This window comes from Rhineura floridana, chromosome 10 (genome assembly GCF_030035675.1).
Source record: "Rhineura floridana isolate rRhiFlo1 chromosome 10, rRhiFlo1.hap2, whole genome shotgun sequence".
NCBI lineage: Eukaryota > Metazoa > Chordata > Lepidosauria > Squamata > Rhineuridae > Rhineura > Rhineura floridana.
Genome location: NC_084489.1, coordinates 56600481 through 56628032, shown reverse-complemented (window position 1 = coordinate 56628032; position 27552 = coordinate 56600481). Strand labels below are relative to the sequence as shown.

Sequence of the window (27552 nt, the reverse complement as noted above, 5' to 3'; positions counted from 1 at the left end):
GCTGAGAAGCTCTTGTGACACAGCTGAGGCCAGTCTGTATGCTGCATTCCTAGCTGAAATCAAGATGTGAACACTTTTGCATGACTCTTCTACCTCTTTTCTGCTGCCACTGCAGTACTCTGACCTTGATTGTCAGAATCCTCAGTGGATTTGGATCTAGGGACACCCACAGAGTTAACAGTGCTTCTCTTGAGATATGAAGTTCAACTTTTATTGCATGAAGATTTAAGGGGCAGAAATAAAGCAATGGTTGATAAGAGCATTTTTCAAAGCCTAACAGCAACATTTAAACACTAAATTCTCATTGGCTTTCAACTGAACTTTGGTTCTTAATGCATCAGGAGACTTTGGATAGGTGCTATGACAAATCTCACTTTGTGATGTTAAATATTTCAGAAGAATTCAACATTCATGCACAAAACAGATATCTGAGGTTTTTTTGTTAAGAAAAAAGGAAAAAAGATAACAGGTTACTAATTTGTGATGGAACAAGACTTAAACAAGTGTATGCTAGCTGGGTTAGGCTGCTCCTGATCAACACACCAGAGCAAAATACAGTATGTGCAATTCTCATGGGCATATTGTTCTTTGGGTGAATACCAAAGGCCAGTTAATGGACCTGTTGCCATGCTAGGGATATAGACCTCTGCAGTGCTGAGCTCATGGAGGAATGTTTGGATCCAATGCTCAGCTCAGCGTGCATTTGTTAGGCCCCCACCAGCCACTTTTGGCAGGTTGGTGGTATTCCAGTAAATGTGACTTCTTGCAACCTGTGAACACAGTAAACAATAACACGACTGTATCACCAAGAGAGTCACTCTGCATGCTTCCAGGTACTAAACACATCAAGCCCTAGGAAGAGAATTGATTCAGTTTGCATTTAAAGCCGAATCTTTCCTTAATAGCATGAGAAGCAAAATACAGCCATCCTTTGAACATTCACTTACCTCATTTTTTCAATGAAGTTCTCCAACCAAACAATGGTTACAAAAATTTATTGATTAGGGGAAAGTGTGCAAAAAAAATGAATATATTTGGGAAAATAACAAAAATATTAGGAGAAAAATTAGTAGGAGAAATTCACACTAAAATGCTGAAGAATTTTCATGAGGGTTTTTTAAAATAATAATCACAAATTGCTGCAGAAATATGGAGAAGTGAATTTCAAAGAGGGGTAAAAATGAGAAGTGGAGAGAACTGAAATTGACAGATCCTTCCATCCTGATCAAGCTCATACAATGTGTGAAATAGGCTGAATACAGCTGCACATGGCTTCTCATGTGCTTTAAAAAAGCTCATACATTGAGATGTGTGTTCCAAGAATCTGGCAGGGTGGTGCCAGGATGCATTTCGCTTCATGGGTCAAGAGTACTGCAGACCAGCACTAAATTGTGATATGACTGACCCATAGTAAATCTTTTGCCCAGTGTGTCTTTTGCCTTTTTTTCCATATCCACCATGAAAACGTAGTGTAGTAAATCAAGACAGATATATTCAGTGTAAATGTAAGTTTAGTTGAGGCAATATAGTTCTAGCATCAGGCAGTGACAGTAACAGAAGTCATATTGCCCATTGGTTATTTGGAAAAGGATGGCATTTTAAAGGCTGCAGTCCTGCACTCACTTATCTAAGAGTAGGTCCCATGAATGGACATGTATACTGTTGCACTGCACATTATATTTTCCTGCAAGGAGAGAGTGTGTGCTTCTATGGCGAGAGAGATCTGGAAGATAGCTGATGAAGGTAATGAAATGTATAGACAATTATAGGCCTTACATTTCTATGAATTACCTATGTTCTGTAGAAAGGAATGGACTGGGCCTGTTTAATTATATCTGAAAATGCATGTAATGCTGAAAGTTACCAGATCTTAACGAAGTAAATGATTTCCCATTCTACAAACATAAGGAAATATTCTGCAATTAAATAAGGAAAGGGTTTTTAAAAAATTCAGTCTGCTGCAAAAAAGAAGAAAAGTGCTTCTTAAAATGCAACAAGCTTTTCTGAGATGGTATAGAGTATAAATTAAACACACTTTTTACAGACTTCACCAAAACAAATTGTGGTGTAAAGAAATACAAATTTACTGCTGTGAGGTCATCCATTCTTTACTTCTGCTGTTTCAGCAGCGATGTATTCTATGTAAATTCAGCATCATTAAATTACTTCTTTCTGGATTAATGATATGAGGTTATGGTGTCCCTTTACCACATCACTGAGGAAAAACGTATATAAGAGAAAATATGCTACAGAGTCAAGTGGCTGATTCCAAAGCATAAGCGTCAGACAACCTACTCAGTTCACTTTGCAACACAACAAAGGAGCCACAGACTGTAATTTTTATAGCTGACAAAATATGTAAAACCTTACAGTATTTATTATAAATTGCTTTCTTCTAGACAGCAGAATCATTCTAACAGTCAAAAATCTGTGAAGCAGAACAAAGAACGTGAAAGCTCCAACTATTTTTTTTAAAAACAACCTAGTTTCTTTTCCCTGCTAGACAATTCAAGATGGCAAAGTACATTCTGAATAAATGGTTATGCCAAGACAATCTGTCACTGTTAAGTGCTTTCCCTGGAACTTCTAAAAGTGGCTGCTTTTTTTAGTATTGTTACTTTATTAGTGATATTACCTGCTGATCATTATTACTGGGAAAGGCATTTTGTGTGCATTTCATGTGCTGTTAAGTCTTTTTTTCCATTCTGTCTATTCTGAATGATTGGGCACAGCAAGTCCTACCTGTCATATTTATAGAAGTTACACTGGAATGTGTTGAATCTTGCCACTTGCCCAGTTTTTCATACATTGTGAGAATGACCAAATGAGGTTCCAAGTATTTTGTTTGTTTGTTTGGATATTTGATATTCTGCTCTGAAATACAAATTCTCAAATCAAAGATGTAAGAAACGTGGTTTTCCTTAAGGGAAAAACCCCCTATGAGACCCCAAAATGGTCCCCTGTGGAAGACCCACGACAGAGACAATTGTGAAGCAGTTATAAAGCTTTATTTCGTCCTTGCAAGCACGGGTGTCCTACCAGAAGGCAGACACACCCAACATGACATTGGTACAGACTTTTATCCTCTAGCACGACGCTTAAGTTCCCTCCCCTGTTTTCCCCATTGGTCAGGTACTTCCAGGGTTTACAATCTTATCCGAAAAACGCCTTAATGAAGTCCCACCCCTATTTAGATTTTTTTATTACTTAGTTCTAAGCTGCCCCATACCAATTTTTATTATGTAAATATTAATTAAGCAGAATATCTTCAAAACACTCCCATTACGTCAAGCAAAGTAAAATTTCCCTATAATTCTGTCAAGCGAAAATCCCCATTCTATATTAAAACAGACTTTGACCGCAAACAGGCCGAGACTGTCTGAGTTCCAGATGGTCTTTTTCTATCTTTACAGGAGAAAATCCCTTTTACCTAGCAACGTTCTGCCTAAAATCAATCTATAAAACAGTCATTTAAAACAATCTATCATTCAACTTATCCCCCTTACATCAAGCAAAGCAGTTAAAGAATAAAAACCTCATCTAAATCAGCCAAGCATGAATCCTTTATCTATTTTAAAATTAACTTTGTCTAAAAGGCAAACAAAACAGCTACAGCCTCATAGCTTGTGGTTGATCATATCCTGTTCAAAGAAAAAGCCCCTTTTCTTTTAATTGCCTTAACTCCAGCTTCTATAGAATATCTACTGCAACCTATCAATTGAGTAATTATTTATTCTGAACAATAAAATCACACATTTTATTTATCCTTAACATATTCTGAAAAAGCAACACATCATATGCATTTCTCTCAAAGACAACAGAATTAAAACAAAACGAATAAAAAAATTATTGCAGAACAGCAATGTAACCACATAAAACAGAGTTTTAAAAACCACAGATTTCAAAGGTCTGGAAGAATAAAAAGGGTTTCACCTGGTGCTTTTTATTCTTTTAAAGACATGTTTCTTTATCTTCTTGCTATGGCAGCTGGGTGCTTCTTTAAAAGGTTTCATTTTATTCAATTCATCATACAATATATTAATATGGTTGATTGGGAAAAAACTAGAAGCTGGTCCAAGAAAGATATCACTTAGTTTCCTATACTCTGCAGTGCAGTGCAGTGTGAAAGCACCCTTTCTCTCCTTGATAAATGTTACAGTTGGCATGCTGTTTGGTCTACAGCAGAGGTGGGTAATCCTTTTCAGTCCCTTGTGGGCAACCTTCTGAGGGTGAAAATCTAGTGCTGGGTGGGGCCAGAGGCAAAAGTGGGCCTGGTCAGAGTTGGCCTGGTGGGGGGTTGTGGAGCATCATGATGACCTGGGGCCATGGCAGTCTGGTGTTCAAGAACCCAGTCGTGCCTGGTGTCAGCCCTGGTGGTTAGGGATATGACCTAGAGAGGGGTGTGGTCTGGTGAGAGTCACAAGGACATTTGACCCCCAGGCCTGAGGTGTTCCCCCTCTGATCTACAAATGAACAAAGAATGGCTTCTGTCCTATGGCTACTTTAACATAATACAGTACAAATGCTAAGAGAGTAACCCTGGGTACTTATTAGGAGTGTTCACCAACCCTGATTCAGCACTTCAGAAGACAGTTTGCCACAGCCTGAAGGCTGCCTGATTTGGCCTGGGGCCAGAGCCTTAGTCTGCTTTGGAAAAAATGAAGTTCCATTCCTCCCACCTTTTACTACTATGGGAAAATCAAAATGATTATAATTTCCCCACCTTTTGACAGAAGTGAATTAAATTTGCAGATATAGGGCTTGTTTTACATGGGACCCAAGATCCACATTAAAAATGCTGCTTTTTCCATCACGATTGATTTTGACAGTTCATATACTTCCTCCCTCGCTACAAATAAATTGGCTGTTTTTCTTTGTAGCGTTCACACACATGTGTGTTTATTGCTATCTGTGTTTCCTTGTTGCCATGCCCACACATTAGCATGTTAACTGCGGAGGTGGGGAAGGGGCGGTGCTTCCCTAAATGAAGGAATAGGCACTTGAAAGAAAGGGAATCGCTCCCACCTGTGGCTGTTAGGCTATCCCTGCGCAAGATTGGAGTGCCTTTGGCACCCTGGGACAACCCTCAGCATGCATTCTGGGAAACATAAAAAAAACCCAAACAATTATCTTTAGAGAGACATTAAAAGCAACTACTAGAAGAAGCATTGACCGTTTAATATTATTGCTCTCCGTGAGTGGAGCAGATGCTGGGATGAGATGCCAAGTCAGCTCCCCTTTCTCCAGCGCTTTTGGGCGCTTATAAATTACCCCAGCGGCACCTTCGCCAGCCTCCTCTTGCTGTGGCTGTGAAAAGGGCACATGCATCAACCCAAGGGGGGGAGAGATCCAGCTTTGGGGGGGAGCGGAGGGATGCTATGAGGCAGAAGAGGTCCTCCACACACACACTTTCTCACACTCTGTCTCTCTCTCTCTCTCGCACACACACACGCTAGACATAAACAACAGCGCCAAAACCACAGCCCCAAGGAAGGAATTTTACGAGCTCCAGCTCTGCTACCCTCGGGGAGTTGTTGGTGTCACTGCAGAAGAAAGAGAATGAAGGGGTGGGGAATGTGATTTTGTTTAAAGGAGCAGGGGAGGAAATGTATTGGGGGGAAGCGGGAGAAAGTGGAGAGCAACCGGAAGTTGCTTTGTCAAGGGCAGGAAACAAAATGATGCCCAGAGACAGTGAAAGGGGCGGAGAAAAGGGAGGATCTAATGGCGAAGAAACTATGCAGCCAAAAAAAGGGGCTTAAAAGGTAATACACGGTAGAAGCAGGTGCGGATTTTAAAAGCAAATTCGTTTTTTTGTCGCATCCATTTAATCTGGAGTTAAAGGCAAAAGCAGTAGAATGCACGTGCGTTGGCTAAAACATCAAGTAAACGGTCCAAATTAAAAGGATCTGCAAAAAGCACCAGATGCAGATTTTTCTGGCATGTAAACAGGCCCATAGTAACTCTCCCGAGTGTATAAAGCCTGGCTTGGAAAAGTTACTTTTTTGAACTACAACTCCCATCAGCCCAATCCACTGGCCATGCTGGCTGGGGCTGATGGGAGCTGTAGTTCAAAAAAGTAACTTTTCTAAGCTCTGCTGGTAAATTACAAGCAAATAGGTAAGGCACTTTTGTGTTGGCCACCTGTAACTTTTGCTTTTTTCCCCAAAAAAGAAACTGTCTTTAACCTTTTCTTATTTTTCAGAAGAATTTGATGAAATGTGAAGGCAGGAAAGACCCTCATGGGGAATGAATCCTTTCAAATTTCAGAGGGATAGCTGCAGTGATTTCCCTGCAAGGTCAGCCTTTACAGTTTTGAGTGGTTGAAACAGGAGTTGCTTAATCTCCCCCATTGTTTTTTGGAGAATTGCTGTGAACATAGTAGATGTAAGAGAAGTGCCCCTAAATGAGAAACCTGACAACTTGAAAATGAAAACATCAAGGGGTTTTTGTGCTAGGTGCTTTTAAAGTTGGTTTTGGGGGGAGGGGCAGAACTAAAAGGGATTTGCTTACCTCTCTCTGGTTTGTATTGCACCAATACAATGAACATTACATAGATGTTTGTAGGTGGTTCTGCACACAGAAAGCAAGCAAAATTTTGATTGGAGGAAATGAGCCCATGAGCCCTACCCCAAATCCTCCATTCTCACCTGCCTGAGCTGTTTCTGCTTCTAGGAAGTGTTGAGACATTTGGGTGTGAGAGGGAGACACTTACTCTGCCCTGCATGCTATCTTGTCCTTTCTGATTCTGCCTCTTCCCCAAGCGAGAGGACTGGTGCAGTCTATGCAGTCATATGACAAGGCTGTGCCCTGGAACTTTCCCCCTGCTCAGTGGGTTCCTGTAATGCAAGCAGATGGCACAGCTGGAATCCACTGCCAGTTCAAAGTGATCCCAGACTATGCTGTGCTGCTTGCTTTCACTACTAGTGCTCCCAATCTCAGAGTGAGGGCTGGGGGAGTCTGCAGCTGCTATGTACAATCACTGCTCCTGCCTGCAACAGTGAGAGTGTGCTTGAACTTGGTGAAGGGAGAACTTAAACAGCCAACGCTGCTGCTTCCACCTCAGCCATTGCCCCTCACTCTGACCCTGGGGCACTACATGGTGTGATTTGCTGTCAGCACCACATATGTGTTCCATGATCAGGCACAATAATGGATTATTAACAGTAAAGGTGTGGCTGTGAGTGTGTACTAACAATGATAAATGACAAAATGTATCGTGGGATGCTTTGTTGACTACAACAGTGAGAGCTAATGCTCACACAATAGTACTATAATCCAGTAACAAGATAGTAGCATGTGTGTGTGTGTGTGTGTGTGTGTGTAACAGGCATATGTGCATGCATACACAGAGAGACAGAATAATGTGATAATAAGAAACATTATGGCACAGAAATTAATAAAAAAAACAGTATCAGAATATATTTATATTAGCACTGCTGCTAGAAGAAAACGAGTATGTTTGGGTGAAACACACAAAGAATAATGTGATAATAATTAATAAGGGACATGATGGCAGAGAAATGAATAAATAATAAAAACCAGACTAAAAAAGACTACATACTGAATACTCCCAGAATTATCCTAAAGGGGAGGGGATCTACTGATTCTAATAAGAACAAACAACACATATAGAGTCAAACAAAACTGCAAGCCATAGCAGGATTAAATCCAAAGGAATAAATAAAAAAGAACTGGGTTGGAATGATGAGTGGTAAGCAAAAGCCTCCAACAAAACTCTGTAATGTTGGTGCTCCTTAGAGACTGAGCAACTTGCAAAAAGCAAGTAGTATGAGACCAAGACTCTGTTTATTCCATCAGCTTCCCTCTCCAAAAGCACAGGGGTTGGAGAGTGTAGGTAAATAATTTGTTCTGATTACGAGCTTGGTCTGTCAGTCACAGTCACACCTTCACTCCTCCCTCTTCCTAACCTGACTTTACCTCCCCCCTTCCTACCCTGGCATTATTATTACTATTACTACTACTACTATTATTTGGGATTAATGGTGAAGCAAGGCCAAGGACCTGGTATTTCCTTATAAGAGAAACTTAGAGACTTAGTTTCACATTTCACATTGCTATTTTTGGGTGTCTGAGTCACCAAGACACCATGAGGTGCTTTGAGGGTTGGAGGTGCCACATCAACTCTGGGTTCCTCATACAGATCCCTCTTCACCTAAAACAAGCCCAGAAACCTCCTGATGCAGCTCATTTTACCTCAGGCTTCAGCCTCAGCCCAAAACTGCTGCAAAACCTGAGTGAATATTATAGGGAGAGAGACCCAACAGATGAGTGTGATTCTGTGCTAACAAACAAATACAAAATATCTACCAATACCATGTTCCACACATCTTAGGGCCATGCAGGCTGTTTGTTTTTCATACAAATGCTCTCCCCAGGGAGGCCCACCTGGCACCAACCTTATTATCATTTCAGAACCAGGCAAAGATGTTTTTGCTTTCCCGAGTGTTTGGGTAGTGCCAATGATATGATATGATATAGTTAAATCTGGTTTTAAGATGTTTTTGTAATTTTATTATTGCATTTTTATTGTGTTGTAATAGGCTCAGAACGTTTTAGTAAGAAGCAACATAAACCTAATAAACAAATCACACAAACTAGGATATTCCTTGCTGAGGGAGTCAGGTGACAACAGACAGCCAATCCTGTGCCACCGTCTGATATAAAACTCCCTGATCTGCTGCTTCAGTCTGGACTAGGGATGGAAAGATCTGTCACACACACACACACGCCGGTGTCCAGGGCAAGCTGATGCCCAAGGACCCCGGCATTCCTGGAGCCGGCCCTGGTCATGAGGCAATAGTCTGCCTTTTCTGACCCATTGTTGTTCATTTATCATTGTAGTGGATCTGGATGTGTTTACTGGGGAATAAGTTCCATTGATGTAAGTGGAGAATACTTGTTATTCCAAGTATTATAACTAAAAAGATTTTTAGATCAAGTTATAAATGTACATGTTAGGATATAGGGGTATGACAGTTATTTTTAATGTGCCAGAACTCTACACAAGTCCTAGCTGTTGATGGACAAGCTCAAGGTCCTCTTCTGTTCTCTGGTCTTATGGTTCTTTCTTTCTAAAAGTATTTATATGCTGCCCTCTCGCAAAACATCAGAACAGTGACAGCAATATAAAAACATTTAAAAGCAATACAAAACAATCATTGAAATGATTGGCCACTCAAAAAAAACAAAACATTTTAAACAGCTGCATAGACCTGTTGGCACAAAAAAAAGTCTTCAACAGGCACCTGAAAGTCAAAAGTGAGGCCAAATCTCAGCTAGAAAAGTGTTCCATAAATGGACTTGGACCACTCAATTCTTCTAGCAGACAGGGGTGTAGTCATCCAGGGTCTTGGGGGGGCTTAGACCCCTTTGTTTTTAGGGAGTTAGGTCCCAGCAGGGTCCCTATATCTCCAGTGCCCTATGAGCCAATCAGCATGAAAGGGAAGTGTGTTAGTCACTGAAAAGGGTCTTCTAACTTGCTTCCTTGTCACTTCCTGCTAATTGGAGCCAATGCAAGTAAAAGGAGTCCTGTCCTGCCCAAGGTCGAAGGATTCAGACTCAGACTTGGCTGTGGCTTTTTCTCTTTTTATTAAAGTAATAGAAACATCCAAAGCAGTTTGCCTCATTAACCTAGCTACTTTTTCTAGGAACTCAGCTCTGCTCTAGCTCTGACTAAGCATGACTTTGTGAATCTAAGATGTTGACTCAGCAACTGGGTCCCCCCCCCCAAGTCAGCTTAAGTAGGCTTGGATTGCTCGTGCAAACAAAGACTCTGCCTCAGCTCTGACTGTTGAACTTCCTGCCTCAAGTGCCTCCGAGCATGGGGCAAAGGTGGTTTGATCTCAACTTCCCCCTCTGATGGGGGCTGCTAACAGTCAGTTGGGGCATGGGAAGCTGGGCATCGCTTGGCTGGGAAACGTTTGACGTGCAAGGCTGAGGCTCTGGCGTGGGTAGTATGGGCGTGTTCAATTGAAAAGTGTCTGGCAGGCCAGGTGGTGCTTCCACAGGGGGGTCAGGAGCTGAGGGGGCTGAGCTGTTAAAGACAGGGGCTGGGGTGCCCTGTGAGTCCACCACGCTGCCTGCCCCCTCCCCAGGTTCCCAGTTCAAGTCCTCATCATCTCTTTCACCCTCATCTTTCTGCCCTCTCCCTGCATGGCTCACAACATCATCCCCTATGCCGATTACCCCACCACCCCAGGGGCTTGGACTTGTCTGGATAAGCTTCATGGAACTCTCTCACCTAATCCCTCCAATGGATTAGCTATTGCAGCTTTCCTCAATGCTGGGAGAATCAAGGATCCACTCCTCTTCATACTCCTCTTGACTGTCGACCACAACTGGTGGGGGCAGAGTCCCAGGTGCTCGGTGGGGGTTTGGCAGCTTCTCTGGGGTGAGCAGGGATCAGTGAAATACTTGGTGGATCTTTAAGGAGGTGGGTAAGCGTAAGTGGAAGGTGACCAGCTTGATTTGTGCTTCCACTTCGAAGAGTCCCAGCCTCCGTGCTTCTGACTTGTTGCAGGGAACCTGCATTGGCAAGTAATGAATGGAGAGCCACACTTTGTCACCCATTTCAGAGCCAAGCTGGCAATGCTGATCTGCTATTCTCTCTGGGTAGTTGTTCTTGTAGCAGGTGCAGCATTGCTTGCAACTCTTGCACAAACACCAGTGCCACTGGGACAGCCGGATTAGAGCTGGGGGTAGCGAAGGTGTGTCGGTGGTAGCCAAAAGAACAGTGTCTGCCGAGTGGATGTGTGTACCAAATTGTTGTAAGCGAATTCAGCTAGGGGCAGCAAGGACACCCAGTTGTCTTGCTGGTAGTTCACATAACAGCGGAGGTACTGCTCCAAAGCTGCGTTCACTTTCTCTGTTTGCCCATCTGTCTGAGGATGGTGCACAGATGCCATCCTCAGCTTTCTCTGTAACAGCTGCCACAGGATGTGCCAGAACTGAGTCATGAACTGGGACCCCAGGTCTTAGACCAAACTGGGAGGGAGTCCATGAAGCCGGAAAACGTGTTGAACAAACAACTGGGCTGTCTCCCTTGCAGTTGTCAGTCCAACGCAGGGGATGAAATGAGCCATTTTGCTGAAGGCATCCATGACTACCAAAACCGACGTTTTCCCGTGAGAGGCAGGCAGGTCCATGATAAAGTCCAGAGTCACCATTAGCCATGGTCCTTTGGGCGTGGGGAGCAGCTCCAGCAATCGAGCTGGCTGTCCCGTGGCATGTTTAGCTCTCGTGCATGTGGGGCAGGATTGCCCTGGGGTGGGGGGAGGAATACCAGTGTATTATCTAGTCATTCTCCTTGAGTAACCACTCGGAAGGTTTGTTCTGAAACATCTTAACCTCTTGCATGCAATATGAAGAAAAATCCCTCATATTGAGGCAATGCATATGGGTGATCTTACATAATATTCTCCAAGAGATCTGCAGAGAAATACTTTGCAAAAATAAAATAAAATAATCAAGGATGGTAACATGCCACAGCTGGTCCACTGAGTTGTCTGAACATATAAATGCTCAAATGCTAGTAATTCAGGTGTAATTGGAAATATGACATGTAATGAAATAAATAACAGAAAAGGAGCATATAAGTTTATTCCTATCAAAAGCTTTTCAAAATGATGTTTAGCATAAGCCTTATCTCAACATACCAGCATGGATTGCTCCATAGTGTACAAAAAAAAAAAAAAACCACCCCAAAACCTGAGGAGTTAAGCTTTTAAGTTCATTGCCTAGAAGGTCCATTCACATCATCATTGCGTTTCATTCTCAGGCTCTGGATGCTTCTAAACATGAATGGTCTGTATTCACTTTTAGCAATGATGCATGACAAGGATTGCCAACATGCAATTAGAGTTAAGCCCCCCATCATGTGTTATTTGTGTGACAGGGATTCCTCCATGAGTAGAAGGGACAGAGGGGACATGCCCTGACCCCATCCCCAGTGACATCCAGCTCACCACCCATGATGTCTGTGTGCTGAGCATGGATATTTGCAAAGGGAAAGCCTATGTGTGTAGTTATGTGCCTTCAAGTCGATTACAATTTATGGCGACCCTATTAAACAGTGACCTCGAATAGCATCTGTTGTAAACCACCCTGTTCAGATCTTGTAAGTTCAGGTCTGTGGCTTCCTTTATGGAATCAACCCATCTCTTGTTTGGTCTTCCTCTTTTCTACTCCCTTCTGTTTTTCCCAGCATTATTGTTTTTTCTAGTGAATCATGTCTTCTCATTATGTGTCCAAAGTGTGGAAACCTCAGGTTCATCACTTTAGCTCCTAGTGACAGTTCTGGTTTAATTTATTCAACCTCCAAAATTATTTATCTTTTTCGCAGTCCATGGTATGCACAAAGCTCTCCTCCAACACCACATTTCAAATAAGTTGATTTTTCTCTTATCCATTGTTTTCACTGTCCAATTTTCACATCCATACATAGAGATCTAGAATACCATGGTCTGAATGATCTTGACTTTAGTGTTCAGTGATACAACTTTGCATTTGAGGACCTTTTCTAGTTCTCTCATAGCTGCCCTCCCCAGTCCTAGCCTTCTTCTGATTTCTTGACTATTGTGTCCATTTTGGTTAATGACTGTGCCAAGGTACTGTGCCAAGGTACTTGACAAATTCAGTGTCCCCACTGTCAAATTTAAAGTTACATAAATCTTCTGTTGTCATTACTTTAGTCATCTTGACATTCAGCTGTAGTCCTGCTTTTGTGTTTTCCTCTTTAACTTTCCCCAGCATTTGTTTCAAATAATTACTGGCTTCTGCTAGTAGTATGGTATCATCTGCATATCTTAAATTATTGATATTTCTCTCTCCAGTTTTCACACCTCCTTCATCTTGGTCCAATCCCTCTTTCCGTATGATATGTTCTGCATATAAATTAAACAAATAGGGTGATAAAATACACTCCTGTCTCACACCCTTTCTGATTGGGAACCAATCAGTTTCTCCATATTCTGTCCTTACAGTAGCCTCTTGTCCAGAGTATAGGTTGCACATCAGAACTATCAGATGCTGTGGCACCCCCATTTCTTTTAAAGCGTTCCATGGGTTTTCATGATCTACACAGTCAAAGGCTTTGCTGTAATCTATAAAGCACAGGGTGATTTCCCTCTGAAATTCTTTGGTCCGTTCCATTATCCAACGTATGTTTGCGATATGATCTGCTGTACCTCTTCCCTTTCTAAATCCAGCTTGGACATCTGGCATTTCTTGCTCCATATATGGTAAGAGCCTTTGTTGTAGAATCTTGAGCATTACTTTACTTGCGTGGGACGTTAAGGCAATAGTTTGATAATTACTGCATTCCCTGGGATCCCCTTTCTTTGGAATTGGGATGTATATTGAACACTTCCAGGCTGTGGGACATTGTTTAGTTTTCCATATTTGTTGACAAACTTTGGTCAAAATTTGGACAGATTCAGTCTCAGTGACTTGTAGCAACTCTATTGGTATGCCATCTGTTCCTGGTGATTTGTTTCTTCCAAGTATTTTAAGAGCAGCTTTCACCTCACATTCTAAAATTTCTGGTTCTTATACGGTTCCTCCGTGAATACATCTGTCATCCTTGCATCTCTTTTATATAGTTCTTCAGTGTATTGCTTCCATCTTCCTTTTATTTTATTTTGGTCAGTCAGTGTGTTTCCCTGTTGATTATTCAACTTCCCTACTCTTCGTTTGAACTTCCACACAGTATGGAATCCTGTGCAACTGGGGTTCCAGACTGAATGGAACCCCATTTGTAAGCTTCCTCTATGCAGATATCTATGCTGAATACATGGGCATTCGATGTGAGGCCAGGGAGGTGTGTAACATTAGAGGTATGCTCCACTGGCACTTTACATATGAATCACACATGGAGGGGCTTTTGTAGATCACAGCCTGTCTAGGAATAAAATGATACCTGGCCAGAAACATGAGTGTCGTAGTACAGTAGGGCCCCGCTTACTGGCGCGTCACATTCTGGTGTTCTGCTAATGTGGCAGTGGGAAATTCCCCCTTTTAAAGCCGATTTTGCGATTTTATGGCATTTTGCGACATTTTCACGTCATTTTTGCTCGACGGCCCCTTTATAGTCTATGGGTTCCGCTTTACGGCGATTTCCACTTTATGTCGGGGGCCTGGTCCCTAACCCACTGTATAAGTGGGGCCCTACTGTATTACTCTTTCATTGAAGAAAAAAGATTTTCAGCTCAGAAGTATTTTTCTCTTTGAAATAGAGAGAACAAGAGCTTCCATTGCACTTTTGAAATTCACTGTAACTAACTGGTGGTGGCTTACATCATTTTTTCCTTGCAGAAGTCACACAGAAGTCAGCCACTGGCATATCATTGGAATCAATGTGTGTTCATGTTTTGCTGTGTGTGTATGTGTTTCATTAAAAGTGAGATTATTTCCTTGTAGAAAGGTGTGTCACAACCCTTACTTTCACTTTCTTATCATTTTTTCATCATAATGATTCTGATACTACCAGGAATAGTTTTGTTTGGGTTCTGTGGTGGGACCTAACCTTGTGATTAAGCTACAGTTCCTACAGTTCTCCATGTTGCTTTTCTAAGCAACAATATCAGACATTTTGAATAAAAGCAACATCTTGCTTTTAGTAGCCTGTAAGTGTGGCATAGTGGTTACAGTGTTGGATTACAACCTGGGAGACCAGGGTTTGAATCCCCACACAGCCATGAAGCTCACTGGGACCTTGGACCAGTCACTGCCTCTCAGCCTCAGAGGAAGGCAATGGTAAACCCCCTCTGAATACCGCTTACCATGAAAACTCTATTCATAGGGTCGCTATAAGTTGGAATGGACTTGAAAGCAGGCCATTTCCATTTCCATCATAAGGTAAATGCAAGGTTACCAAGTCATTCTCAGAAGTTATGCTTAGCTATTTTAATAAATTTTTATATTTACATTCACAGACTTTTTTTTGTATTATTGCCTTAGATTAGATTGGGCTGTTTCCTGCCAATCCACCAGCAGTTCTTATAGGCTTGTGCTTTCCTTAAAATTAGATTCTAAAATCATTGGAGGCACCATAATCTATGATAGTGTATAAAATTTTTAAAATACTACAATGTTAAGATCCCAATGCAATTTAAAATTCAGCTAAAAGGCAGAAATAAACAAATGATAATAATGTTTTGAAATTAAATACCAGCAAAGGCCTGGGAGCACAAGTATATTTTTAGGAGATGCTGAAACATCATCACTGTTGGCTCCTGTCTGAACTTGGAGGGGAGGCGATTCCAGAGAAAGGGGGACACTACAGAAAAGGCCTGTTCCCTGATATCTGTCAACCAAACATCCATAGGCTGTGGCACCACTAGGAATGTCTCAATCATTGATTGCAATGTTTGAATGGGGCAGTAGGCATGGAGGTACTCCATCAAGTAGCCTGGTCCCAAGTTGTTTAGGACTTTGTAGATCAGAATCAAAGCCTTAAACTTGGCCCAGTAGCTGTGTGTCCCATAAGTAGCCAAGCTGTCACATTTTGCACTGCAGCTTCTGGACTAACATCAAGGGAAGCCCCACATACAGTGCATTACAGTAGTCTAATCTTGAGGTTACCAATGCATGATCGCAAACATTGAAAACACAAGGTTGCAGGACCCTCAAAGGAATCATGCACATACAGAGTTGTATTTGCCTAGGATTTATGCAGATGTTATACTAAAAATGTGGAAGTTAGCAGTGGGGATGACACACACGATCCTGCTTCTCCTCCACCACCACATAAAAAAGTGCTTGAGAGTTAGCAGTAGCTCAAATCCACCCAGTGTATTCCATGGGTGATCAGGATTTGAATCCAGGCTCCCCCGATGCCATTCCTGTTAATCATTACAGCAATCAGGCCCACATTAAAATATAGTACCAGTGCCAGTTTATATAATATCACATAGCAGCCCATAAGACACAACCACCTGGGTAGAAAACAAAAACACTGCCCAAACGTTAATCACCTTAGTGCAGCTAATTACGATGGCAACAACTGAGTGGGGTTCAGAAGCACAAGTCTAATGAAGCTGCTTGGGATGGGGATGAGGTTAGAAAGTGGAGCAAATTGGGGTCTATGGTGGCCATTTTGTGTGAAGTGGAACTGTGTGAGAGAGAGATAAATATGCACCCTGTACATTTGGTTTTAAATATTCAATCTAATTAGAGGGAAAAAACATTTTTTAGAAAAAGAAAAAGAGACTTTATGGATAAGTGTATGGCTGCTGCTTGCTCTCTATGGAGAACAGGGTGTAACATTGTACCAAATTGCCAATCAACTTTCATTTCTTGCTCAGCAGGGCCACCCCACTGATGTTTCAGACAAAAATCAACTTAATTAAATTGGCAAAACTCTCTTTTGGAGATGGTAGGGATGAAATATTTTAATGTAAAATGTATACTAAACTTAACATGGAGAGCTTGTACTAAGATAAGCCTCCATTTTAATATCTTCCCACTTTGAACTGATTTTGAGAACTAAATATTTGATATGTGACCACCTGAATCTGAAGAGGTAAGGAATTTGTGGGGGTAAGTTTCAGAAACAAAAACTGTTGCTCCTTATATAAATATGTGAAAATATGTTGTGGAAGATCACTTTGTTATTTTAATAGTATGTTGTTATTTTAACAATATATTCAAGCATAATAGAACTATCAGTGTGGATCCAGAATTGGCCTCCACAGTCACTTACGGACCCACCGCTAAAGACCTTATCTTGAAGACAATCTTACTCGGCCATGAGTGATCGCCAATGAATGAATGAATGAATGAGATAAACTGTCATAAACAGCCTATCGCAACTAAGTTTATGTTCTCTATAAATGTCACCAACTAATATGATTATAACTTCCTCTTTATGTAATTACCTCAAGTTATATATAATTATCTGCAATAAATATTTGCAACTGCAAACATAAACATCAAGTAATAAACCCACAAATTATGAACAACTATTCAGTTGACTCTTTGGTATTTTTGGCATGTTGCCCCATCACAGTCCAGTGTTGCAAATCTGAGGTGGGTCATGATTTTTTTGAGGAACAGGTGTGAGATCTTACTGTGTTTTATGTAAACCGCTTAGGGATTTTGCATGTTAAATGGTATGTTATTAAGAATGAAGATACAGCAATCACAGTGTATTTCCTCTGTACACTTATCCATTGTCCCCTTCTCTCTCATAAGAAGGTGAAGCAATTAGGGAAGGATGAATCTGTATGTTTTGGGATTCTCTCATATTCTCATTTTTCCAATCTCAAGTTCAGCTCTCCACATTTCTGCATCAGTTTGTTATTGTTGTTAAAAGCGGCCTTACAACAATCCTTCAACATTTTAGTGCACATTGCTCCTAAAATACACATTTTTGCCTGCATTCGTGCAAAATATAGTGCATTTTTGTATGTTATTTTATGCACACTTGCCCCAATATATGAATTTTTGCACACATATTTGCTTGGAGAACTGGACAACAAACATTTGGAGAAGTGCCAGTTTTGAAGGGTAACTGCATTTTAGTTCACATATTGTGAAGAGAATCCCTAGGGTCAGCAGGGCAGACTAGAGAAGTGGCTGACACCACTGTGTTGCTGGTGTGCTGAGTGCTTCCTAAGAAATAGTATGGGTGGCTATTGAAATGTCAGGAATGATAAGGTATGTAAATATGTTGTTGCATGCCACCCCAATCTCCAAGTGGTGGGAGATCTCCAGGGGTCCCTGTACTTACCTAGAGTTTGGTTTCCTTGGAAAAAAGGTCAGTGAAGTCTAGGATGTCTTTATGAAATATGGTTTATGTAGTGTATTGGCCCTCAAGGCTTAGGAGGGCCAATACACTACAGATTATTTACACACATTCCAATCTGAGTTTATGATGGAGGAATTCAGAGCATTAGCAGTCTAATAGATTCTGCCTTTCCATCAGGCTTATAACAGGCACCTGAAAGCCATGATGCAGGGAGCCATTCTCTCTGTGTGTCTCCAGTTCCCAGCCTTTCCTCAGACTAGCTAAAAACAAAAGCCTCTCTTTGGTCCCAGGAGGGGGAGGGCCCTCCTGAAGAGTTTCAATAACAATAGGATCTCCCTGGTCTATTTGCTAGTTAATGGGCACTTGGCAGACCCATTAGCCCACCTGGCCACTCTATTAGATTAACAAAGGAGACTCATCTGAACAGCAGAGCAGGTTTCTCACCTTCAGAGCCACCTCCAGGTGCAGGGCTCCAAATCAGAGGCTGGAAGGGAACTCATAGAAATCATCTGTCTTAACCCCCCAAGCCCATAACAATATCTACTGCATTACGAGGAATAGATGCTGTTAGTAGTGTATGGCCCAATCCCTTCTTACTCTGCGTACGTCTGACACCCCCCCATATCTTCAGAAGCCACAAGTGTAGTTGGATGTTATCTCATGCGCCTCCTTTGCTGAATGTTAGTGCAGTCCTAACATTGCATTACAGCCATATGTGTATAGTGCTAAAAATTGAGAAATTACTTTATGCATTGAGGCTTTTGTTGAACTCAGAATGAAACTTCCCCAGTGGTGGAGATCAAAGCAACCTTTCTTGCTACACTGGTGGGATGGCATAATGGGTAAGCTTTTGAAAAATTTTATGTGAAGAGTGTAGATAATCAATACCATATCATCCCATTTGATAGAGAATTCATAGACAGCATCTTCTGCTTCAAAGGCAGAAGGCTTCTTTGAAAAGTAAAGAATTAGCATCACTGTAGATAACTTCCTTTTTGTCCAGCAAGAGAATCCCTGTTCCACCATATTCATCTGATTTGGAATTTTATTGAACTCCCTAATTGAAGTACCATCTGAATGACAGCTTAGTCACTTAGTCAGAAAAGTATAGCAAGAGCGAGATTTATTTATTTTGTAATGTTCATTAGCTTTAAAGTGTGAAGGCAAAATATTTTGAGCGAATTGCACAATTTCCTTAAAAATGTTGAAGTTATTCATATTTAATGTGTGGAAATATGGAAACCGAATTGGTTGTGGAATTATAACCTCCTACAAATGTTTGAGAAGGGTAGAACAAGTACTGGGGCAGAGAGTGGCATTGGAGCAATGGACTCTTTTCCAACTTACACATGGTCACTAGAACGTCTACAAGTGGGACCTGCAATAAAATGTTGCAGCATGGAATACTTCAGGATTCTAATCACTCTGTTCCATTCCCCTCCCTCTGGTTTCCTTCCTCACCCTCAATTCTCAGTCATTATTCTCTGTCCATTGAGCACATTTAGTCTTCACTGGGCTGATTTGATTGGGGGGGAAGGGGTTCTCCTTCATTCTTGGAGTTCCCTCAAGCCTGCTGATACCCCCATATTATATGTGGATGGTGTTGTTATTAGTCTGGGTTTTCATATTCTAGTTTGGAGGGAGCCCTTAAACATCAAGGAGTTTGGACATGATGGGGCACTGTGGTTTAAGAAACCATTATAGCTTTGAAGCCAAGTGCAAGAGTTGGAGAGGGGAGAAGGGTGGGAGAGAGGATGAAGGCAAACAGGTTGTTCCTGGATGGATAAACTGTAGTCCTACGTATTTGTCTCTATCTGAAGGGCTGGAACAAATGTGGTTCTGATAGGGCTTGGATGTAGATAAATGGGTCATATGGTGTGGTCTGGATGATAGCTAGAAGCATGGAAGTATAGTCAAACATGCCTGAGACAATGGGGTGTCTACCTGGTTGGTAGATTTGGGATAGCAGATACACATGGTTGCAGTTCCAGAGCTATGTTTGTATAGATTTGCCTCTGCACCCCTTTATGAAGTTTTCTTCAGTGTGGCTCATAGAATGGAGCATTGGTTGCATTTTAGCACCTGATTAGTAATAATATGTATAATCTTATTAGCAAACAGTTACATGATCTGACAGCACAGATCAGGGTAATGTTTCAGAGTCTTTTGTATCAGTTCCTGTAACTGGGGATGGTGGCCATAAAACCTTCTGGATAATGAAAATGTATCTCTCTGTTCCCCAGATAACAATTTGTGCTTATGAACACAACAAATTCTTAAAATGGAGAGACATTGACAATAATCAATGTCCTGTTTTCAACTGAAATTGATGCTTAGTTAGGGTGGGTATAAATCCTTTGTTTTGCTCTTTGTCTTCTAGGATTTCTGTTCTTATAAAATAGTAATTTATCTGTATATCCTTGCTGTATACTCCTACTTCCAAATTCAGCAATACATTCATACATAACAGTTGACTAAACACTACACTGTTTAATTTCCCTGCTGCTGAGTCTGGGACAAGGTTGCACACTTCCTAAACATTATTTTTCAATGTTTGCCCATCTTTCTCCAGAATAGAAGCTACATCGAGATTTTATTGAATCTAGCTCTCAGCAAGGGCAGCTTTGTGGCATGCATTTAATGTGGAATATGCAGTGGATTTTTCATGGACAGTGCTCTTAGAGAAAGGCCACAGCTCAATGGGAGAGTGTATGCTTTGCATGCAAAAGTTCCCTGGTTCATTCTGTGGTATCTACAAGCTGGTCTGGGCAAGACCGCTGTCTGAAATCTTGGAGAGCCACTGTAAGTCAGTGGCAACAATAGCTAGATGGACCATGATCCAACCCTGTATAAGGCTCCTTCCTACATTCCCCTCCACCGTGTGGGCTACATCCTCTTGCCTATCACTGAGTTTAAAAGCAGAAACTATGTAGAAAATAGAGTGTAGTCTGGATTTCTTTCTTTTTTAATTGACTGCCCATAATTGTTGCACAGCATTATATCATTTCCTCCTTCGCAGGTAACTTGGGTAAAAGCTTCTGGCAACAGCCTATGCAGCTTTTAGAAATTGGAAATCCAATTTGAGCTTTGGTTGCATTATGAAGACAAGTTATTATATACTTGAGTGCTTTCTTGCTAGCTTTATTACTTTTTACATAGTAAAAAGTAATCAGATCTAATTTAAGTCAATAAACACAGAAGAGTGAAAAGTATGAAAAAGGCAATGATCCACAGCACAAAGGTTTGGATAATTTATTATAGAAATATAATGCAGATCATATTCTTGTTTTGCTTGTCTGTCCACAAAAGGTAATATAATAGAGTGCAATCAAATGGAAAATTTAAATTGGATTTGATTTATGTGAAACTATGAGCTGATTTTGAAAACTATCAATTAATCTTAAAAGGTGGAAAGGAAATGTAGTAAGGACAATTAACTCTAAGCCCTGAGCTGAATTTTACAAGTACATCAAGAACCAATACTGTAATTTTTCTCCTTTATTACATTTTCACAAAGAACCTAATGGGATTTATTCAGGGCCAGCCCAGTTTAGTTACTATAACACATCTTTGGCCATACTTGCTCAATAAAGTTCAGAATGGTTAGGTATAGTCTGTGTTATGTTCACCATAGCACTGCAACTATTTTCATGCATTGAATGCTAATGCCCACTGGGACTGGGAGGTGGAGCCAGAGCCAATGATAGGTGGAGCCAACTAATTCTGATCTTGTTTCCATCCTCCTCTCTACTGAATCTTACAAGGACAACATGGAGGGCACTTCCAGACTGTCACTATTTTCAGGTGGGATTCAATCACATACTAACAAATTCATATTGTGACGCTATAGTTGATCAGGAAGTCTTGCAGAACAAACCCACTTCCCCAAAAAATATGACTTTCTAATTTGAGGAAAGCAATGGGAAAATGCACTGGAAAATGTGGGATAACACTCCCATTGATGCAATGCTATCTAACCTCCCTGCAAACAAACCAGAATGAATGCTCATCAAATAGCCAGCATCATCTAACCTCCCTGCAAACAAATCAGGATGAATGCTCTATAAACAGGTGCCCTGAGACTATGGAGGAGGAAGAAGCTGACAGGCACTGCAACTCCCTGGACTGGTTGTAAGAAGCAGAAAAGTAAGGAGGCATAGCTTTTCATTCCAACTCATGTTTATCACATGCAGAGCTGTTTCTGTTCTGTTGCAGTTTGGCTTCTGATGAGAACTACATTATTCATCTTGCTGTCTTCTGTGGTGGAATTTTACATAAGTATGAGGGAAGAAAGCAATTTCAATGTACTTTGCTCATCCTTATAAAACTCCATATGAATGATGACCCCCACTCCCAAAACTGGTTGCCACTGAGTAATAATATGTTGACAGAGATGGGTAGTGGTTGCAGAAGTTCTGAGAGGGCATAACATTTCAATTATTTTAGAATGCTGGTTTGGAATATAACTTCCTTGATTTTGATTTTGATTTTGATTTCAAAAGAAGGCTGCCACTTTAGAAGGTGCTCCAAAGCAAAATGTGTTATGGAATAATGTATTATGGAATAATTCAGGGATAGTCAAAATGGTGCCATTCAGATCTCATGGATTACAATCCCTATGAGACCCAGACTCTGACCTACAGTCAGAGAAGATAGAAGCTGTAGTCAACAACATCTGGAGGGCATCATGTTGGCTACCCCTGGCATAAACATTTGTGGACTAGAATCCTTCTGTGATCTATGACAATTCAACTAAATGTATTCAGAATAAGTACAGTAACCACTCACAACATAACTGCTGTTGTGAGAGTCACCGTACTTATTTTGTGTACATCTAAACTTTAGTGAAATTGTCATGAACTGTTAGTGGATTCTGGTCCATGAAAATTTATGCCATAATAAATTTGTTGATTTTTAAGATGCCACAGGGCACTTTGATCTAACAACAGAACCAAAATTTCTCAGAAGACATTGTCCTGGGAGAATTTCTGAAATTCTTCTTTTTTCCTTCCTCCTTCCTCCAAAAAAGGATGCAGAATTTTATCCACCATGTTTATTGCAGCTGCCCCTTCTCCCACCTCCACCCCACAATGCCCTGGAATGACCCCAGGGCACTGTAGAAGATGCACAATAGTGGTGAGGCAGCCAGTACTGTTGCTGGTGTTGCTGCTTGCATGGCAGTGAAAGAAACAAACGAAACTGTAGGAAAAAGAAATAAGCTATATCGCTGCCATTGCTACTGGTGAATCCCATCTCTGAGAAACTGTTGGATGATGCTGTGGAAATATTTCTCTAATTGCTGGACTATACTGCTTTTCTCTGCTGTCAACCTGTGATGCTTTAAACAGCTTGTTTGATTTTGTTCTATTTAGGGGTGTGAATTGTTTTGTTCTTTATGTATCATCAGATGCCTTTTGAGGGTGCCCCCTCCCATTCTCTGCCCACAAATATGGTGGGGAATTTGGGGAGGTTCCTTTGTGCACAGCTTTACTTCTACCTATAGATTTTTGAAGTGTCGCTATTAGCATGGAAAGGAAAGACTTAGCACTCCTGCCTCCATAGCATGCAAGCAATGTCAAGGAGGAGAAGAGAAGTACCTAAGGAAACTCTATGCAGTTTGACTATTTGGAGATGGAGCCTAGCTCAGTGGTAGAGCACATGCTTTGCAAGTAAAAGATACCAGGGTCAATCCCCAGCATTTCCAGACAGGGCTGGGAAAGATTCCCATCTGAAGCCCTGGAGTGCTGCTGTTAGCCATTGTGGAGAACATTGAGCTAGATGGACCAGCAGTCTGGTTTGAAGTACAGCAGCTACCTGAATAACCTAACAGTGGAGAATAAGAATATATTCCTGTTGCAGAGAAATAGCCATTCTTTACCTACATAATATTTTGCCAGACTCACGCTATCCTTATCATGCGCAGAAAGCTATTATGGGGAAACAAGTGCAAAGCAAAAACAGTGCCAAGGGAGAAATCTGGAATTTTAAAAATTGTCCCTCAGATAAGACGTAGCAAATCACGGTTCTTTAAGATTTAAACTTGTACGAACCAACTGATGACACAACTGCCTCTTAAGATATAAAGTGTAAGTGTAACTTAGTGGTATTTTTCTTACCCTTGCGTACTTTGTGATAAAAATGGGCTAAGACCAGATCAGTTCTATCAGAGACTATGAAATATACTGGTGGATTATTGCCTGATGGATGATGTGGTGTATTTTGTACAACAGCTATGTAATAGGTTTTCCCTATTGTATATTACTATAATTCCTTCCTGGATAATTGGTAGCAAATGATTTCGAGCTTTTGAGATGTCCAGTACTAAAGCTGTATTGGCAGCACTACTCAAATTATAGGGAGCCAGAGGGGTCCTGGCTTCCTTATTTTTTGTGATAGTCCCTTAGCTACTGTTTTATGTGGCCAGAAGAGAAGGGACATAATTTGGCTAGCATTAGGGGTGGGGCTTGTTATTACCCTTATAATTCACACACTGATTCTGAGGCAGTCTGAGACACTCCTGATTTCTTCCCAGGGGAGTTCAAAAAGGATTTATTTTGCATGTAGCTATGTGTTGGGATGTGTGCTTGACTTTTGGAAAGACATGGATCTTAGCAGAGTGGAAGGTTTGGTCCCAGTTCCTCTTCCTGGTACCCATTTTTATCTAGAGATGGAAGGATCTGACAGTTATGGTTCTCTCCGTTTCTCATGTTTCTAGTCTTAAATTTGGTTCTCCACATTTCTGCAGCAATTTGCAATTAAAAAAAATCTTGATGAAAATTCTCCAAAATGTTGGTGATAATTTCTCCTATTAAATACATCTTTGTGTGCAGCTTTAAATAATGTACACATTTTTGCAAGCAATTTCTCTTAATATAATGTATTTTTGTATGTTATTTTCACCAATATGTTAATTTTATGCACACTTTCTCCCAATATATGCATTTTTGCTAACATTGCTTAGTTGGAGAACTGCATTGCAAGATTTGCATAAGTGTGAATGTCAAAGGATGGCTGTGTTTTGGTTCTCATGATTCAGAAAGTGCGGATTTGATCATTTCTCGCCCATCCCTACTGCTATGCCATCCCTACCTCTATGACTGTGCTTCCTTCTAAAGGGATATGAAGTGGTGGTGAGGATATCCACCCTGGCCTTTTTCTCATCTTCTGTCAATGCATTGACTGAATGTGTAAAACAAAAATAGGGATTCTATGGCTGTCCAGATGTCGTTGCATTCCATCTCCCGTCAGGCTCAGCCAGTATGGCCAATTGTCATGGATAATAGCAGCTGTAGTCCCAACAATAACTGGGAGGCCACAAGTTACCCATCCCTTGTGTAGAAAGGAAGCAGGAGTGGACTTTCTAGCCCAGTGGGAGGTGAGGAAGGAGTTCAACATGTGTACAGCATGTACCTTGCATTATCAGGGTTTTCAATCACATATTCCGAGCCTACTTGGATGCTGCTCCATTCTAGCTTTCCTTTGAATTTGCAAAGGTCAGGGCATGGCCAACAGGCATGATTTTATCCCTGGTCTCTGTTCAGTCAACTTATGGATGGAAGGTGAGAACAGGACTTATGTGATGGCTGTACTTTACAAGGTAAGAATTCCCAAATATTTAGCTAGGGATAATATTGAAACCATGGCAAGAATAATGCATGCTCTGATTTGTAGTGTACAGTAGAGTTCAGGGGCCTGGTTCGTATGTCACATTAAACCAGGGATAGAGATCTTGTGGCCTTCCATATAGTGTCTGTCTCAAACTGTCATCAGCTCTACCAGCAGGGCCAAGAGTCAAGGATGATGGGAGTTGTAGTACAAACTATCTGCAGGGCTGTAGGTTATACACTTAACAAACTATGGTTTAGTGTGAACAAATAGCATGCTGATGCACACTCCTGAAAAGCTCTCCCTCCACTCCTCTCTCACCCCTATTATTGCTACATTATAGACAGAAAAAGCCAGAGTTTGGCTTATCATGTATTCTGAAATGAGAGTCATGGTTTCTTTCTTTCCAACAAACCTAGAGTTTGTTCTTGGTATACTGCTCATGGTCTGTTTGGAAGAAACAAACCAAAAGTCTAGATTTAGACATGTCATGCCAGACTCTGGTTTGTTTTGCTTATGATGTGGCAGAAGTGGCGAAGGAGTACCATGGGAATTTGTGAGCAGCGTGCGCCAGCACACTGTTCATTCACATTAACCCATACATCAGCCTTTCCCAACCTTTGGGTTCTCACATGTTGCTGGACTACAGTTTCCATCATTCTTGACCATTGGCCTTGCTGGCTGGGGCTGATGGGAGTTGTAGTCCAACAACATCTGAGGACCCAAAGGTTGGGAAAGGCTGCCATAGATGGTTTGAAACTATGTTTTAATGTGACATGCACATTGGGCCAAAATAATGTTGATGCACCACCGTCATGTCTGCATCATAGAATTCCTTCTTTGCATGCCTCAAATGCATATGAAGGGTACCTTCCATTCTTCTTTTCAGTGGAGACTTTAGCATATCTTCAGATAGCAATAAAGATCTGTGGATGTATCTTAGAAAAACACTTCCTGTTTTTTATGTGGAGTTTTGAAGGGAATGTCTTATGGTAGCATGCTTATATTTACACTCATATTTCAGTCTGGTATGAACATTATGTGACATTTCTTGGAGTCAACCTTTGGTGATCCTGAATGGCAGAGCTACTCCGTCTCCCCGTGCCAATGCCATTTACCTGCCTGCTTCAATTTGGTCCTGTGGGTAGACTCATTTTTATTTCGTTAGCTATTTCACTGGCAATGAATGATCAAATACTTGCCTACATTGCCCAAGGCACTGGTCACCTTAGTGACAGCTGTTGTCAGCTATATCAGGAACCTGATGATTATCTTTGCTTTTGACTTTTAAAGTGTCAGAATCTGTAAGTGAGGATTTTTTCACTATCTGTGACCACTTATTCCTGATGCTGTCCTTTCTTCGGTGGATCAGTCTGTTGACTTTGCTAGCTCTTTTGCAAACAGGACCCAGAGATTCTGAGCACATCAACTGCTACAAAATCTTAGCATGTGTTTTGCATGCTGTACGATATGTGGAGGTGTCACAGTCCCTGCCCACACAACTATATTAAACCAGCAAGGCAAGAGTGGAGGAAGAGGGCAAAGATTGATAAAGGAGTAGTTGGTATGGGAGTATGTGTGTTGAAATGACATGAATGGTGTAGACAAGGTAGTTCAGGAAAGGCTTTTTTGTAGGTTTAGCACAAGTATAGAGGAGAGAGCTTGATGAAAGAGAAAAGAAGTCCATTCCAAAGTTACGCACTTGACACCAGTCTTTCTGGATGACATTGTTTACTAGGTTACAGTTTTCTTGTATTTTTACAAATGTTTGAAATAAGCTTTGGTATGCAAAAATATTTAGCAATCTTTTCATTTTGGGATAGCGTGCACATTAAGGGTGCATTAATTTGTGACACTTGTCATGTAGTTTGCCTTGCGTAGTTGATTTTTCTTTAACAAATTGCCACAGTTGGGGGGGGAAGCCATATTTAGACTATGGTGTGCGGAGAGGAGGACTTTAACTCTTTGCCCCCACTGCAGTCCTAAATGCAAATGTTCTCCCCGCACGCCTGCTTTTCACAATAATTTCAATCATGACTGCCGCAGGGGCAAAGGATTAAAGCTTGCTTTCTCCCACAGTTCCAATCTAGCTCCTCTGTCTCTCTGTGCTCATTATTAAAGAAAGATCAACTACACAAGGGCAAACGACGTTTCAAATAATTGTTTGTCCCCAACAGCTG

At 41.2% G+C, this 27552-nt stretch overlaps 1 protein-coding gene across 1 annotated transcript in view; it reads left to right on the top strand.

Annotated features, from left to right (window-relative positions):
* Window positions 1-27552, top strand: part of ZNF804B (zinc finger protein 804B) — a 373955-nt gene that overhangs the window by 39718 nt on the left and 306685 nt on the right. The window lies entirely within an intron of this gene.